Genomic DNA, 15,080 nt, shown 5'->3' on the forward strand with positions numbered 1-15,080 from the left:
AATGAGCTCTGTAGTGTCTGGTTCATGAGTTTTGATAAAATCGAAGAGTTGACATGCATGCCACAAATCTAGGAAGAGTGACACTTTATGGGAGGTTTCCAAAATGATCCTTGCATGCAACCTCCAGATGCTAAACATAGATCCTTGAATCAAGGGATGCCTTTGCATGCTTCCTTGGGAGAAGTAGCCCATGCATGCAAATCAGTTTTTCTTGGTCCTAGAGGGAACTGTCAACTCAACTGCACATGCAAAAGACAGCTCAACTCCTAGGAGAAAATGCGCATTTCTGGAAGGGAGCTGGGTTGGCTGCCCATGCGATTTGTGCAATGTCTGGGTAGAGAAGTTGAATGCTACCCAGGACTGCACAATTCTTGGGTTGAGCAGCCCTGCTGGGTGGAATTGCACAATTTTCTGGATGAAGCATGACTGGAAGAATTGCGTAATTCTGGAGCCTAGCAGACTGCCATATTGAATTGCACAATTTCTGGAGGGAAGGCTGGTTACCCTCCAGAATTGCACAATTTCTTGAGGGATCTGCTCAGCCTATAGCTGGACCAAGTCTGGGCAAATAGCCTATGAGGGGGATGCATCAAGCTCTAATGGATAGGCTTCCTTTCTACAAGAAAAACATTGAATCTTGTGTACTTGACGAAGAAAGACATGCTACTTTGAAAGGTTGGTAGGGAGGCTCCAAAACGAAGCTAAGGAAAAATTTTGGAGGGTGGTTGTAGCCTCTACAACAATACCCAAAGAAACCTTCTTTGATACCAAATGATCTGTAAACTTCTGTGGATATTCCACTTGATAGTCGTCACAACAGATCTGATAATATTATATAAAAATATGAGATTCTACACTATTACAGTTTTATTTAATATATAGATCTGTAAAATTAACTGTAATTAGTGGATTCCTATAAAAATAAATCAAGCATAAAAGTATAGAATGACAAAATAATCTCACACACACACAATACACAAGATATGTTATCTCGGAAACCCTTTCGGGAGAAAACCCAGATGGAAGGTGAGGCCACTTCTCTCTCTTTCTCTATCTGGAAATATGGCTGTAGATACAAAGAAGTAATGTATGTGGCCCATGGGCTACTATAGTGCACAGATCCTCTCTGTGTGATCTACCTCCTATCTCTCCTGGCTATCTTTGCTTGAATATGGAAAAAAAATGCTCTCGAAAGAATGGAATGCCTCTTTCTCCTATTGCCCGACTATAACACAACCCGATAGCCTACTAGTGGTTAAGTTTGACTACATCAACTCTTAACTAGAGTTACAAAATAGACTCTTCTAGAGTCTTTTACATTGCAAACATGTTTCTAGGCCCTTTTTCCATGAATAATGGTGGCCAACGCGACATCCTCCTGAACTATAGGTTTCAAAACAGGAAGGTCAACTTCTGAGTGGCATAATTTTTTCATACGAGCTCTGATTAATGTGATTATTACACCGTTGGAAATCTCTTTATGTGTAGAATATCATGAAAAGGATCCACACTTAATCATAAATGTTTTACCCCCAAAAAACACCATTTGATGCCTCAAAACGCTCCTAGAATGTTTCAAACCCTGTTTTGCCAAACTGGGCCCCGCTAGTAAAAATGGTCCTGTGAGTTGATTCCTCCACTTTTTCCACTCAAAATGAAATGAGTAGGATGAAAAAAAATATAATGATCCAACTAGGATCACACCTCACCATTTTATAAGCCTTTTTGCCCCAAAAATATTTTACTAAATGAGGTGAGGAAATTTGTCCTGCACCTTCTCTCTAGTGTACCATTTAGCTTTGCCTGGAAGTTGTCCCTTCAACCCAATTTTCCAAAGGTCTTGTTTCCCTTGCCTTGTAGTTCCATATCTCTTTTGAAAAATATATCTTCTTTTAAATCTACCTAAGTGTTTGTTGCCAAATCCTTGACAGAATGTATGACCTGTTCCTCTTCCTGATCTAACATGGAAGGCTCGTAGAGTTTCAAATTTTACTCATTTGTAGCTGAGTAAATGTGCATATATGGTGTTAAATTGAGTTGATAGGAATTATCACCCACCTTTTCTAGTATCTCAAAGGGACAATACCTTAGTGCCTTGATTTTATTACCAGGCCCCTGTAGCCTCTACTTGTTCAACTGTAGCCATACTCTTTCTCCCAGCTTGAATGATTTCTCTATACCGTGTTGATCATGCTTGGCCTTATACTTCACCTGCGACTTCTGCAATGTTTCTAGTACCCATAGATGGATCTGGCTTATCTTTTCTATAATTTTTTCAGCCCTCAAAGAATCTCCTATAATGTCTCCCTTCACTCCTCCTTGGTGCCCATATGCAATCTCCAAAGGTGAAGGTGACAAATATCCAAAACAAGTTTCAAATGGGGACTTACTTGTAGAAGTGTAGACCGCTATGTTATAAGAATGTTGTATATATACCATATTTTCATCCTAGGTCTTCGAATGCTTCTAGTTGTAACCCATTGAAAGCTGCACCAAAGTCATGTTTACTACTTTTGTCTACCCACTTGTCTGTGGATGGAATGTTGTAGATCTCTTCAACTTCATGTCCATATTCTCCCACAATGTAGTCTAGAATGCACTGAGAAATCTTTTATCCCTGTCTGGAATGATGCTCCTTGGTATCCCAAAGTGTACCCAAACCTATCCAAAGAACAAGTTTTTTGCTTCTTTTCCACTGATGGTCTTTTACATGGCATCAAAACACACATCTTACTGAACTTGTCAACTACCATGAATATGTAGTCATGTCCCTTCCTAGTTTTCGGTAAACATCGCTCAAATTCCATGAAAATTATTTCCCGAGGATGAGTAGGTATAGGTAAGGGATGATACAGACCCAGTTTCCTATTGCTAGGATTCCTGGTACAACAAATCATGCATCCTCTTATGAACCTAGCTACTTGTTCTTGCATCTTGGGCCAATACACATACCTCTGCAAGTTAGCCATGGTCTTCCCTACGCCAAAGTGCCTTGCAACCTTGGAGCTGTGAGCCTCTCTAATCAACTAAAAACGCTTACATTTAGGAACACATAACTTCTCTAACCTGTAGAGTAACCCATCCTAGAGATTGTAGTCAATGATGATGTCACCATCATGTACATGACTCTGACTCTGCAACTACTTATACACCTCCTTGAAGTCCTCATCTTCTGAATATGCCTCTATGTATGCATCATGGGTGAATGGCTACATGTGTATAAGAGTCCCCAAAGCTATAATATTTTATGTGAGTGGTCTTGAAAGCATATCATCCAACTTGTTTGTGTTTCCCTTCTTATACTTGGTCACCAAATGAAACTGTTGTAAAAACCCCATCCACTTGTAATGCCTACTATGTTGTAGCTCATTCTGGGCCTACAGATACTGTAATAGCTGGTGATCCATGTGGATTATTGTCTCCTTTCCCATCAAATAGTGCTTTCACTTCTTCACAGATTGTAACATGGCATAGATCTCCTTATCGTAGGTAGGGTAGTTAAGAACTGCCCCACAAAATACTTCAGAATGGTAGCAAATGGGCCTTCCTCCTTCATCAAGACAACACCCATAGCATAATCACTCACATCTATCTCCACTTCAAAGGGTAATTGCAAGTTTGGTAATGCCATAATTGGCGCTTCACTAATCTTCTTCTTTAACTCATCGAAATCCTTCTCCTTCCCTTCTCCCCACTTGAAACTCTTGCCACTTGCTGTTATGGCATGGAGAAATGTTGCTACTGCTAAAAATGAGGCTATCAATTTCCTCAGGTATTGTGATGCTCCAATGAAACTCCTAAGCTCGGTAACATTAGTAGGCACTGACCATTTCATGATGTCCTCCATCTTGGAAGGATCGATCTTCAATTCTCCTCCACAAACACATATCCCAAATACACCAAGGACTGTTGCGCAAACTCACACTTCTTGAGATTTGCTAGCAGCTGGTGCTTCTTCAATGTTTCCAACACCTGTGTCAAATGTGAAATATGTTCCTCCCAGGTAGCACTATATCCCAATATATCATCCAAATAAACAATAACAAGTGAATCTATAAAAGGGCGTATGACATCATTCATTAATCTCATAAATGTAGTTGGTGCATTACATAGGCCAAATGGCATAACAAACCATTCATAGAAACCCTGCCTGGTTTTGAAGGTAGTCTTCCATGTATCTTCTTCTTTGAATTGAACCTGGTGATATCTAGACTTCAAGTCCAGCTTGGTGAAATACTTTTCTTGCTGCAATTGATCTAGCAAATTGTCTATCCTGGGCTGGGGTGTATCTATTCTTGAGCATGATTTTATTCAACACCCTGTAATCTATACACATCCAGCAAGTCCCATCCTTCTTTGGCACAATGATGATGGGTGGCCCACATGGTGTTGTACTCGATCGAATGACACCCTGTTCTGGTAGCTTCCACACCTGTTTCTTCACCTCACTTGCTTCTATAATAGATTGCCTATACAACCCAATATTTGGCAACAGGGAGTCTAGTAATAATTGTATCTCGTGCTCCACTTCTCTCTTAAGGGCTAGCCCTTTAGGATCTCGGAACATGTCCTTGTATGCCTGTAATAACTCCTCCAATTGTTGTTTTTGTTTCCTACTACACCCCTCTAGGGATTTCTTGCTTCTTATTGACTCCTCTACAAATTGATTTTCCATTAAAAACAATAAAACATACTTCTTGCTGGAACTGATCAATTTCTTGGCTTGGTTGGCACTTACTAGTGCAATTGTCGACTTACCTTTGTACGCGTTGATGATGAATGCTTTTCCATCCTTGATGAGCCGGTACTAGTTATCTCTCCTCATGAATATTGCATCAGGCATATACATGTATGGACTCCCAAACACGACTCCACATACATCAATGGGGACCACATCCAAATCTACTTCGTCAATAAAATCAGAATTGATAGAAAATCTAATTTTACAATGTTTTGTTACCTTCAGATTTGCATCCTTATGTACCCATCCCAATGGATATGGGTTTGTATGATCACAAACTTCCAGCCCCAGCTTCTTGACCAGTTCTACTGCAATGAGATTTTCCTGCGATCATGAGTCGAACAAAGCATCAATATTCGTCTTCTTGACCTGTACCTTTACATGGAAGAGTTTGGTCATTTCTTTCTCTTCATGTTGCTAAAGGCTACTCAAATTTACCTCCTTCTACACTAACATACAAAAGATCTTCTCATCCACGTTTGAGATGTTTTTAGCTTGGTTGCTCAAATCAATGGCCATGATATTCTTCTTCTTATTATCTTTCTTCTTGTTCTTTGGTTTCAGCTCTGGACGCAATTTCCAACACTTCTCCTTCGTATAGCCATCAATGTTGCAATGGTTGCAGTGGTTGCTAGGATATTTGCACGAGTGTGTTGTGGTTGTCATATTTTTAACTTTTCCCCCTTTTTACTTCTTCTTCCCGTCCTTAGAAGCGTCTTGTTTCTCCTTTTGCTTCGATCCACTTGATTGTGCTCTTTTCAGGCCTATGTTCCCTAAGTATTGTGCCTGTACACAAGCTTCATCCACCATTTTGGACTTGTAAAAAATCACTTTCTCATGCAGATGGTGGTGTAGACCCCACAAATACTTGAGGAGTACATCTGGGTTCTTTGGAGAGATACTCAATAATATAGCTATCTTTTTTAATTCTATGGTGTACTCCTACAGGCTTTGACCTGGATGTTTCCTAAATTAATTCCACCAGATCCACTGGTCTTCCACGTATCCAATGGGATAAAATTATAACTTAATGAGGGTTTTTAAATCCTCCCACTTAGTCACCAGAGGTTCTCCCTCCAACATCAAGGTTTCCGTGTGGCTCTCCCACCTAAGTTAGTGCATGGACCTCCAATTTTCACCACGTGAATGAGATCTTCTACCCTTCCTCGATCTGATGGACACTGAAATAAACTTCTAGTTGTTTCAACCAGTGGTTCAGCTTCAGAGCATCGATCTCACCATGGTATGGCTTGATATCAACTTTTTCTTCCACTTTAAATAGGGATTGGTTCACGACGCTTGAACTAGGTTGATCTTTTCCGGGTTCTTTCTTCGACTGGTTATTTGCATCATCCCAATCTTCCGATCCCCCTTCTGATTTCTCCTCTGGATTCGAACCCCTTTCTTCTCCAAATATCCCCAGATTATTGCTTAGGGCCACCATTAGGAGGTTTACATTATGGTTTATATCCATGACTTATTCTTCGAGCTGTGAAATCCTCACTTCTGTAGGATCATGAGGTTCGTTTATAGATTCGTCGCCCATGATTAGGTTTTTGTGATTTTTGGCCTCGCCAATCTAGATCCCTGCAATCTCCAAAAAGTACCCAAAGAAACTTTCTTTGATACCAAATGATCCGTAAATTTCCATGGATATTCCACTAGATAGTTCATCACAACATATCTGATAATATTATATTAAAAATCTGAGATTCTACACTGTTGCAACTTTATTTAATATATAGATCTGTAAAATTAATTGTAATTAGTGGATGCCTATAAAAGTAAATCAATAAAAAAAAGTAGAGAACAACAAAATTAGCTCACACACACATAATACACAAGATATGCTCTCTAGGAAACCCTTTCAGGAGAAAACCTAGCTAGAAGGTGGGGCCACTTTTCTCTCTTTCTCTACATGGAAATATGGATACAGATACAAAGAAGTAATGTATGTGGCCCATGGGCTACTACAGTGCACATATACTCTCTGTGTGCTCTACCCCCTATCTCTCCTGGCTATATTTTCTCGACTATGGAACAAAATTCTCTCGAAATAATGGAATGCCTCTTCTTCACAGTGGCCTAGTTATAACACAACCCGATAGCCTACTAGTAGTTAAGTTTGACTACATCAAATATTAAATAGAGTTACAAAATAGACTCTTCTAGAGTCTTTTACATCACAAACACGTGTCTAGCCCCTTTTCCATGAATAATTGGGGCTGGCGCAACATCCTCTCGAACTATAGGTGTGAAAACAGGAAGGTCAACTTTTGTGCAGCATAATATTTGCATACGAGCTCCGATTAATGTGATTCTTATGTCGTTGGAAAGATTTCTATGTGTAGGATAGAATGAAAGGGGGCAATCTTTCACCCCCCAAAAAACATTGTTTGATGCCTCAAAATGCTCCTAGAAGGTTTCAGATCTTGTTTTGCCAGACTGGGTCCCTCCAGTAAAAATGGCCTCATGAGCTTATTCCTCCACTTTTTCCACTCCAAATGCATCGAGATGGATGAAAAACAATATCCAATTTAGATCAAATGACAAGGAAAATAATAAATAATAAATAATTTCATCTCCTCGACATTTATGTCATAATGTTGTTGAATTCTTTATGTCAGTCATATTTGAGTCTTGGAACCCTCCTATATCATCAACGCATGCATCTACTATAACCATGTCAAATTTTAGTGCATATAAACACAAACTGGAAAATTTCAATTTTGGTCCAATTCACAGCCCCATTCACAACCCCTAGCTCTCTATGGTGACAATTAATTCAAGCATAATGTCTACTTATTACTAAATGTTAATTGAATTAAGCGTTTACCTGACCCTGATATCATTGAGAGAATTAAGCCCATGACCTCTCTGCAATAGCAAATTAAGGTGCTTTGACGATGGGTACTCAGCCAACTGAGTGGCTAACCTTTGACGAGGCTAGTAAATACATAGGTTGATAAGGACAGTAAAAATTAACAATAATTTCTTCTCCTTGACATTTATGTTATAATTTTGTCTAATTCTTTTTGTGAATCATATTTGAGTCTTAAAATGCTCTCATATCATCAACACATGCATTTATTATAAGCATGTTAAATTTCAATGCATATAAGCACAAACTGAAAAAATTTCAATGTTGGCCTCATTCACAACCCTTGGCTCTGTGCAGAGTCAATTAATTATGGTATAATCTCCACTTATTTCAAAATGTTAAGTCAATTGAATGTTTCCCTGACACCGACAGTGCCAAGATAAATGAACCCTTGACCTCTAAATAGAAAATTAAGGTGCTTTAATGATGGGTACTCGACCAATTGTGTGCCTAACCCTCGAAGGGACTAGTAAATATATAGGATGATAAGGACAATAAAAAAATAATCAGAAATTTCATCTCCTTGACATTTATGTTATAATTTTGTCGAATTCCTTATGTTAGTCTTGATTCTTGGAACCCTAACATACCATCACCACATGCATCTACTGTATCCATGTAAAATTTCAATGCATACAAGCACAAAATTAAAAAAAAAAACAACTTCGGCCCCATTCGCAACCCCCGACTTTGCGTGGGGTCAATTAATTAAAGAATAATTTACATTAATTTCTAAATGTTAAATGAATCGAACATTTACCTAACACTAAGAGTGTCGAGATAATTAAATTTGTGGCCTATCAATAGAAATTTAAGGTTCTTTGATGATGGGTTCTCGACCAACTGAGTGCCTAACCCTCTATGAGGCTACTAAATACATAAGATGATAAGGACAGTAAAAAATAATCAATAATTTCTTCTCCTCAACATTTATCTTATAATTTTTTTGAGTTCTTTGTGTCATCCATATTTTAGTCTTTGAACCCTCCCATACCATCAACACATGCATCTACTATAAACATGTCAAATTTTAGGGCATACAAGTACAAGCTAAGCAAATTTCAACATTGGCCCCTTTTATCACTCAAGTTGTTCCCTGCCTCCAGAAGGGAATACGGCCGAGGTAACCACTAACCAGTCTTTTAGCTGCAGATTCTAGCCAACTTGCAACCAGAGAGGGCTCTCTCTTTGTAATTTATCTTTGCTTTGAAGTATTTTAGGCTAGTTGTGATGCACAGAGTTTGATTTTAAATTTGTTGGATGGTGATCTTAAATAGAGTTGGGATGCAAGTCTAAAACAGTTTATACCATTGGGCAAATGGGGTCAATGAGGACGAACTGCTGAGAGTGTTCTCTTTGGTAAAGGGCAATGCTACAGAGCAAGATAATAAGTCTTGGAACAATTTTAAGATCTGGAAGTTAATGGAATGTAAGCCAATGGATGAAGGGCAGTCAAGAATCCTTCATTATGCTGGCAGAGGGAAGGTGCATGGATATTATCAAGGAGCAGTAAAGAATTCCTAGGCAATATTCAAAGTAAAAGAATCAGTGGAAACAGGGGCAGCTAAGAATTCATGTTTATGACCAATTCTGAAGAAAACATAATTACTAGCAGAGATTGAACACAGAGTGTATTTAAACAAATTCTGGGCTATTCTTTTTCTCTGTTACTAAGACTATGAAACATATATGAAATTTGCAAACATAGAAAACATAAACGCCGGTTAGAGCAACTTATTGATCCCTAGAAAGACACAGGAATTCTGTAGCTGTTCCCAGAACATCAAATCCACATTCAGACGGTCTAGCAGCAATGAAATTCAATAGCCATTTGTATTAATGAGTCTCAGAGTTGCAGCGCAGTCCAGAGAGTAAATCACCAACCCCAAATACATCTTATGGGGAGGTATTTATACAAAAAGGAGATACAAAATATCATGTGGATAAGTTCTCAAGCAATATCTTTCTTCACCAACTCTTCAGAAGAAGTAAATGAGAGAAATGAATGCTGCAGTAAATGTTGGTGTGCTGGCTGTTTAATTTGTCAGATATTTTTGACTTTTGGACTGAGTGAGTCAGCTGGTAGCTGCGTCTTTATTCTGCGTTCCTGTGTTTGCTGCCTTGCTGTTTAGCTGTGTTGCTGTCCTGGCCTTGTCATCGGTGCTTGGTTTTGCATTAATGAGCTGCAGTCACAATCTGACTTCCTCTTTCTGCGATCTCCATTCTTTGACAGGTGGCTTGTGTATATGAATTTGCTGACCTGTAGCTGATCAAAAAAGGAAAAAGAACCAAAATTACCTCGGTAAAACCTCCAACATTCCCTGCCACCATTCTTCTGTTGGAAACTGATGTCTTTGTATTTTTATTAGTGTTTCATCAACTTCAGTATATCTATAGAATTTGGGCTGGACCTCAAAAAGGTGATTTATCTCATGTTCAATGTATAATAGATTTTCTAATTTTTCACAAAGACTCCGTCCAGAGGGAGGCCCTGTGTCTTCTGACATGCTTAATGAAGCTGTAATTTGATTAGAAACATAGGTGTTTACCCTATTGGCATATTGTTCATGTGTTAGCAGTCTTCCACTACTGGTTAATAAACTGGGTAACCCTTTGCTCTGCAATGTTGCAAACTTTAGTTTGAAGGTATTTATTTCTGCCCGCATTTCCTGGCACTTTCTTTCTAAAGTCTGTATAAAATTCCTCAAGGTCAACACCTTTTTCACTATCAAAATGGTGTCTGTCCTGTTTCTGATATCTAAAGCTACCAGTTACTCTCTGGTATGAGTATTCAAAAATTGAATCATTCTATTGGCCTGCTCAGGCATGTTTCCCAATGATGCTCTGGCCTTTTGAGTCTCAAATTGGGCAATCCCTATCAATTCTATTTGCTCATGTATAGTCTGAATTGATTGCCATTGGTTAGTAATAGATTGGCCAATTTTGGCCCACAGAATTGTCTTGATTTCAGCCAGAGTTTTATGAAGAGTAAGGTATTTTTCCAAGGATTTTATTTTGTTGTCCAAGGCTTTTATTTCTCTTGTTTTTTCAGCCACTGTTATCTTGGACTTGTCATAGCTTACTTCCAGCTTGGCAAACTTTTCTTTGGCCTCTTTCAGCTCTGTCATCTGAACTTCTAGCTCTTTTACTGCTTTTATCATTTCTTCCATACTCATGCTAGATTCTAGTGTTTTTGTTGCTGCTGCTGCTGAAGCATCTGTAGTTGATGTACCTGTTGTTGATGTTAGGGTGATAGGAGGGATTGCTGCTGCATGTGTGGGAAGGGCAGTGGGGACTGTTGGAGCTGTTACAGGTGGCTGGGAGGTCGACTCTCCCTGCTTGCCTTGCAATGCTTTCTCCAATTCTTGCTCCATTTGAATTATTCTTTGATTCATCCTCATCAGCAAATCCATTGTATCTCCTTCTGCCTTCTCTTCTGCAAGTTCTGTAGTTTGTGGGTGCATGGTTGCAGGTAGCCTCAATTGCTTTCTAAGTGCAGCAATATCTTCTTCCTTTTTCCTTATGAGGCCTTTGATGCCCTTGGCATCCTTAGGATCATGCCCTAGCTCAACAATAATTTCCTCCAGGGTCTTTATTCTATTGTCTTTAGCCAAGGAAGAAATTCTTTCCAAATCCAATTGAGCAGATGTGTTTCTTAATGACTCCTTTAATTGATGGGCCAGCATTGCCTTGTCTGCCAATGTAGCATAGACCATTTCACCTGTTTGCTTGTGTAGCTCAATTTGGTCCATTGGATGTATGTCTTTGGCGAGGACTTCTAGATTGGTCTTTATGTAGTCTGCAACTGTGTGTGGTTGCTGAATTTTAGGCTTGAAATGACTTAAGATCATCTTTTCCTCCTTAAATTCATAAGCTGCCATTAGTCTTTTCTGTTTGGAGGGTGTTGTTTTGAGGAGTTGATCATACAATTGTATTCTTAATAATTCATTTTGAGTCTTAATTTCCATGAATGTTCCTTTAATACCTGGTGGTTGCTTACTTTGCTACCTTGAGGAAGATACCTCCATACCATGTTGCCTCTCTGTTTCTTGTCTGTGAGAGCTGGTCGATGTTTGCTGGCTAGTTTCCCTCTCCCTCCTTGGACTCTCTATGACTCCTTCACTAATTTCCTCTTCAATTTGAGGATCTACTCTCTGCCTTTTGGCCTCTGGCTACTGTGTTGACCCACTTGCAGGTGTGGTCTCTTCCCTATCACGTTTCTTGCTTCTTTCCTCATTGAGAGGGGTTTGCAATGTTGGAATCTGTGGTGCCTCTGTCTGCAGTGGAGGGGCTTGCCCTTGACTCTGTTCCTTTGAGGTAGTTGGCTGGTCTGTCATTATTTCTTGCTCTGTATATACTACCTCCTTGCCCTTTGTTGTACCTGCTGCTGGTGTAGTCCTTTCTTAGGCTGCTTGTGAAGCTGTAGCAGTTGATGTGCCTTCTCCGACTTGTTGTGGCAGTTTGAATGACACCTGTTTTACAGGCGACTGGTACGAATTGCAGGTACAATACTGAGCTGAGGAGGCTGAGTTTGTAGCGTGAGCTCACCTGGGTGGCGGAAAGGAGTGTTGGTGGCGAATTGGTCATAATTCGTATGCAGAAGTCTCCACTATCGAACAAATAGAAATAACCAAAAAGAGTCATTTTCGTGACTTTTAACACAAATTGGGCCTTTTTGGGCTTTTGGCGCTTTTTTATGATGATGTCATCATGATGTACTTTTGTCGTGTAGCAGGTATGGAGGATGACGTGGCAGCTGACATGTTGGATGATGTGGCAGATGACACGATGGTGCAGTGGTGATGTCAGCAGATGACATGGCACTGGTGTGGAGCAGTGGTGGGCGACGTGGATGCAACGTCAGCAGGTGATGTGGGTATGACGTCAGGGGGGAGGCGGCGGGGTGGTAAGCGGTATTCCCCGCACCGCCTTTGGCCCATGGTGGTTTTGGAGGAGGGGGCTCCGATCATGCCGGGAATCTGACACATGGCAGGGGTATGACAGAAATACCGCCAATCCCCAAGACGCTAACGTTTGGCAGTTGGGGACTTCCGATATCGCCGCCAATCGTTAGATCTACAGCGCGGGATCCGACGGTCGATAGGTAATGCAACTGGCGGGGGTTTACCTTAAGTGGGCCCGCATATTATTTAAACATTTAATAATGTTTCGGGGGGTATAAAACTTTGGTTATGGATTTTTTATGTGGTGTGTACAGGCGGCTATGGTTATTAGTTTAACCGAATGTCAAACTAATCCCAATACAGACATGCGCACGGGGAGTTAACACATGGTTTAGGTGGGAGGGTTTAGCGCGGTTGTTTATTTAACCGGATGTTTAATAAACCCCAAGGTTTTGAATGCGTGGGGGCAATTATTAAGGTCCCAAATGGACTAATAATTCCCGGAAGTGTGTTATAAGGCTATAGTTGCTAGGGGTGGGAATATTATGTATTTTTGGGTTTTTTATACAGTTTTTTGTAGAATAGGGGTAGGGTAAATGGTAAAGGAGCTATATAATAAAGTTAATGTTAATATGATTGTATGGATAGGTAATTCTAAGTTTATAAGATAATAACTTAGGTTTTTTAGGGAAATGAAGTAAAATGGTAAGATCTTTCACACAAGAAATGTGGCTTCTCTTCACTAAGTAAACTCAAAGTTGAACTTAGCCTTTATCATAAAATGAAGTGAAATAGGACTATTGGGCAGATCCCAAGGTCCTTGAGGGGAATGTTAGTAAATGATTTATGGGGGAATGAAAGGGGAAGTTAGTCATGCTTCCACCGTTTTACAACTAAACAACTACCATGGCACTTGTGTCATTCATACAATGAGTGTTTCTTGATAAGACAAAAAAGTGACCACAAACTTGCTTCTGCAACCTTAAACTGCCTACCCAGCCTAATACACCTAACATTTTTTCTTCCTTTTAATTGGGTGCATTTGGACTAGCAAACCCTGATTTTCTTTTTTCTTTTGAATGCCTTCCTATCTAAGTCTACCCTTATATCTTCCAAGGGCCTAGATTAAGCAGTTGGGCTCCTTAGTTTCTCTACCTATTTACTCATCTGCCAAGCTTGAACTGTTTGGACAGACTTTATTCTCTATTCTAAAGACAAGTAATTTCAAAGATGATCTAACCAGGATTGAACTGTATGGCTATTCAACAACTGTATGCAGAATCGACCACCTGTACACAATGAAATCCTGCAACCATGGAATAGTAGTGGCATTTAAACTAGCACACTTTCTTGGTCTTTTGGTTTGGGGTTCATTTTTATCATTTTTTCCGACCAATCCATTCTTTTTGCCCTTTGATTTTTCTTCTAGGGCATACCCTCTTTTCATTTTTCAAATTTCTTCCTTTGTTTACAAAATATGGAACCGTTGCAACATGCAAGGATGAACATATTTGGCCCTTCTACAGTCAATCATGAAAAATGAAACCTATTGGTATAGGAACCTAACAGTGGCTCCACTTGGGGATGGCTATTCCTGGTGAAAAGTCAAGAACAGCAGGTCAGAGGGCCTTATGTTCAATTCTTGATGTAATCTGAAAATTCCTTCTGTTGTAGACAAAATAGTACCTCTACAAAATTTGTGTGACTCTCATGAATTCATTGACTTAGTTGCAGCTTTGTTTAGGTTACTCTGTCTGAATATTTCCCATCATTTTCTCAGTCCCCAAGTCTCCTTTTTAACTTCTCCTGATAATCTCCAAGTATAATACCATAAGGGGGTAGAATTCCTTGCCTTTCCCTCAACATTTGTTGCATCTCATTCCCTATCATATTGCTGTAGTGAATTGCAGAAAGTAAACACTATTATGTACAAACTAAAGTGCTGATTTCTTCAAAAACCTGATCAAAATAATGCTTCAACATTCGACCATTTACTGGCCCATCACCTGCCTCTGTGCCATCCAATCTTTTCAGGAAATAGGTGTTGTTTCCTTGTACAGTCTGAATAACAAAAGGTCCTTTCCAAAGGAAATCAAATTTACCATGCTTTCCTTTGTCTACCCTCCTAGAATCCCATTTTAAAACTTTATCCCCAATAAAGAAATCCTCTACTTTGGTTCTTTTATCAAACATCCTTTTCAGTTTTTCTTGTAGAACCTGACTTCTCTGATACACTTGTTCTCTATTTTGCTGCAAGTGAATTGTTTGATTGATCCTCCTCTAAATATCATTAGGTTCTGCTTGTATTTCCTGCAGCAACTTTATCACTGGGATTCCCAAAGATGAAGGGAATCTTGCCTCCATGCCATAAACCAATTCATATGGGCTTATTCCAATAGATCTTTTGGTGGTGAATCTATCTGCCCATAGTGCATTCACCAGTTTTTTATGCCATTTTTTCTTGTTTTCCTCCAGTACTTTCTTTATGATATTGATCAAGCTCTTATTGGATGACTCAGCTAGGCCATTACCTTGGGGGTAATACGCTGTGGAG

Source organism: Pinus tabuliformis, chromosome 2_2 (genome assembly GCF_031772625.1).
Source record: "Pinus tabuliformis cultivar Carrire ecotype Pingquan chromosome 2_2, CPIR1, whole genome shotgun sequence".
In the NCBI taxonomy this organism is placed as follows: domain Eukaryota; kingdom Viridiplantae; phylum Streptophyta; class Pinopsida; order Pinales; family Pinaceae; genus Pinus; species Pinus tabuliformis.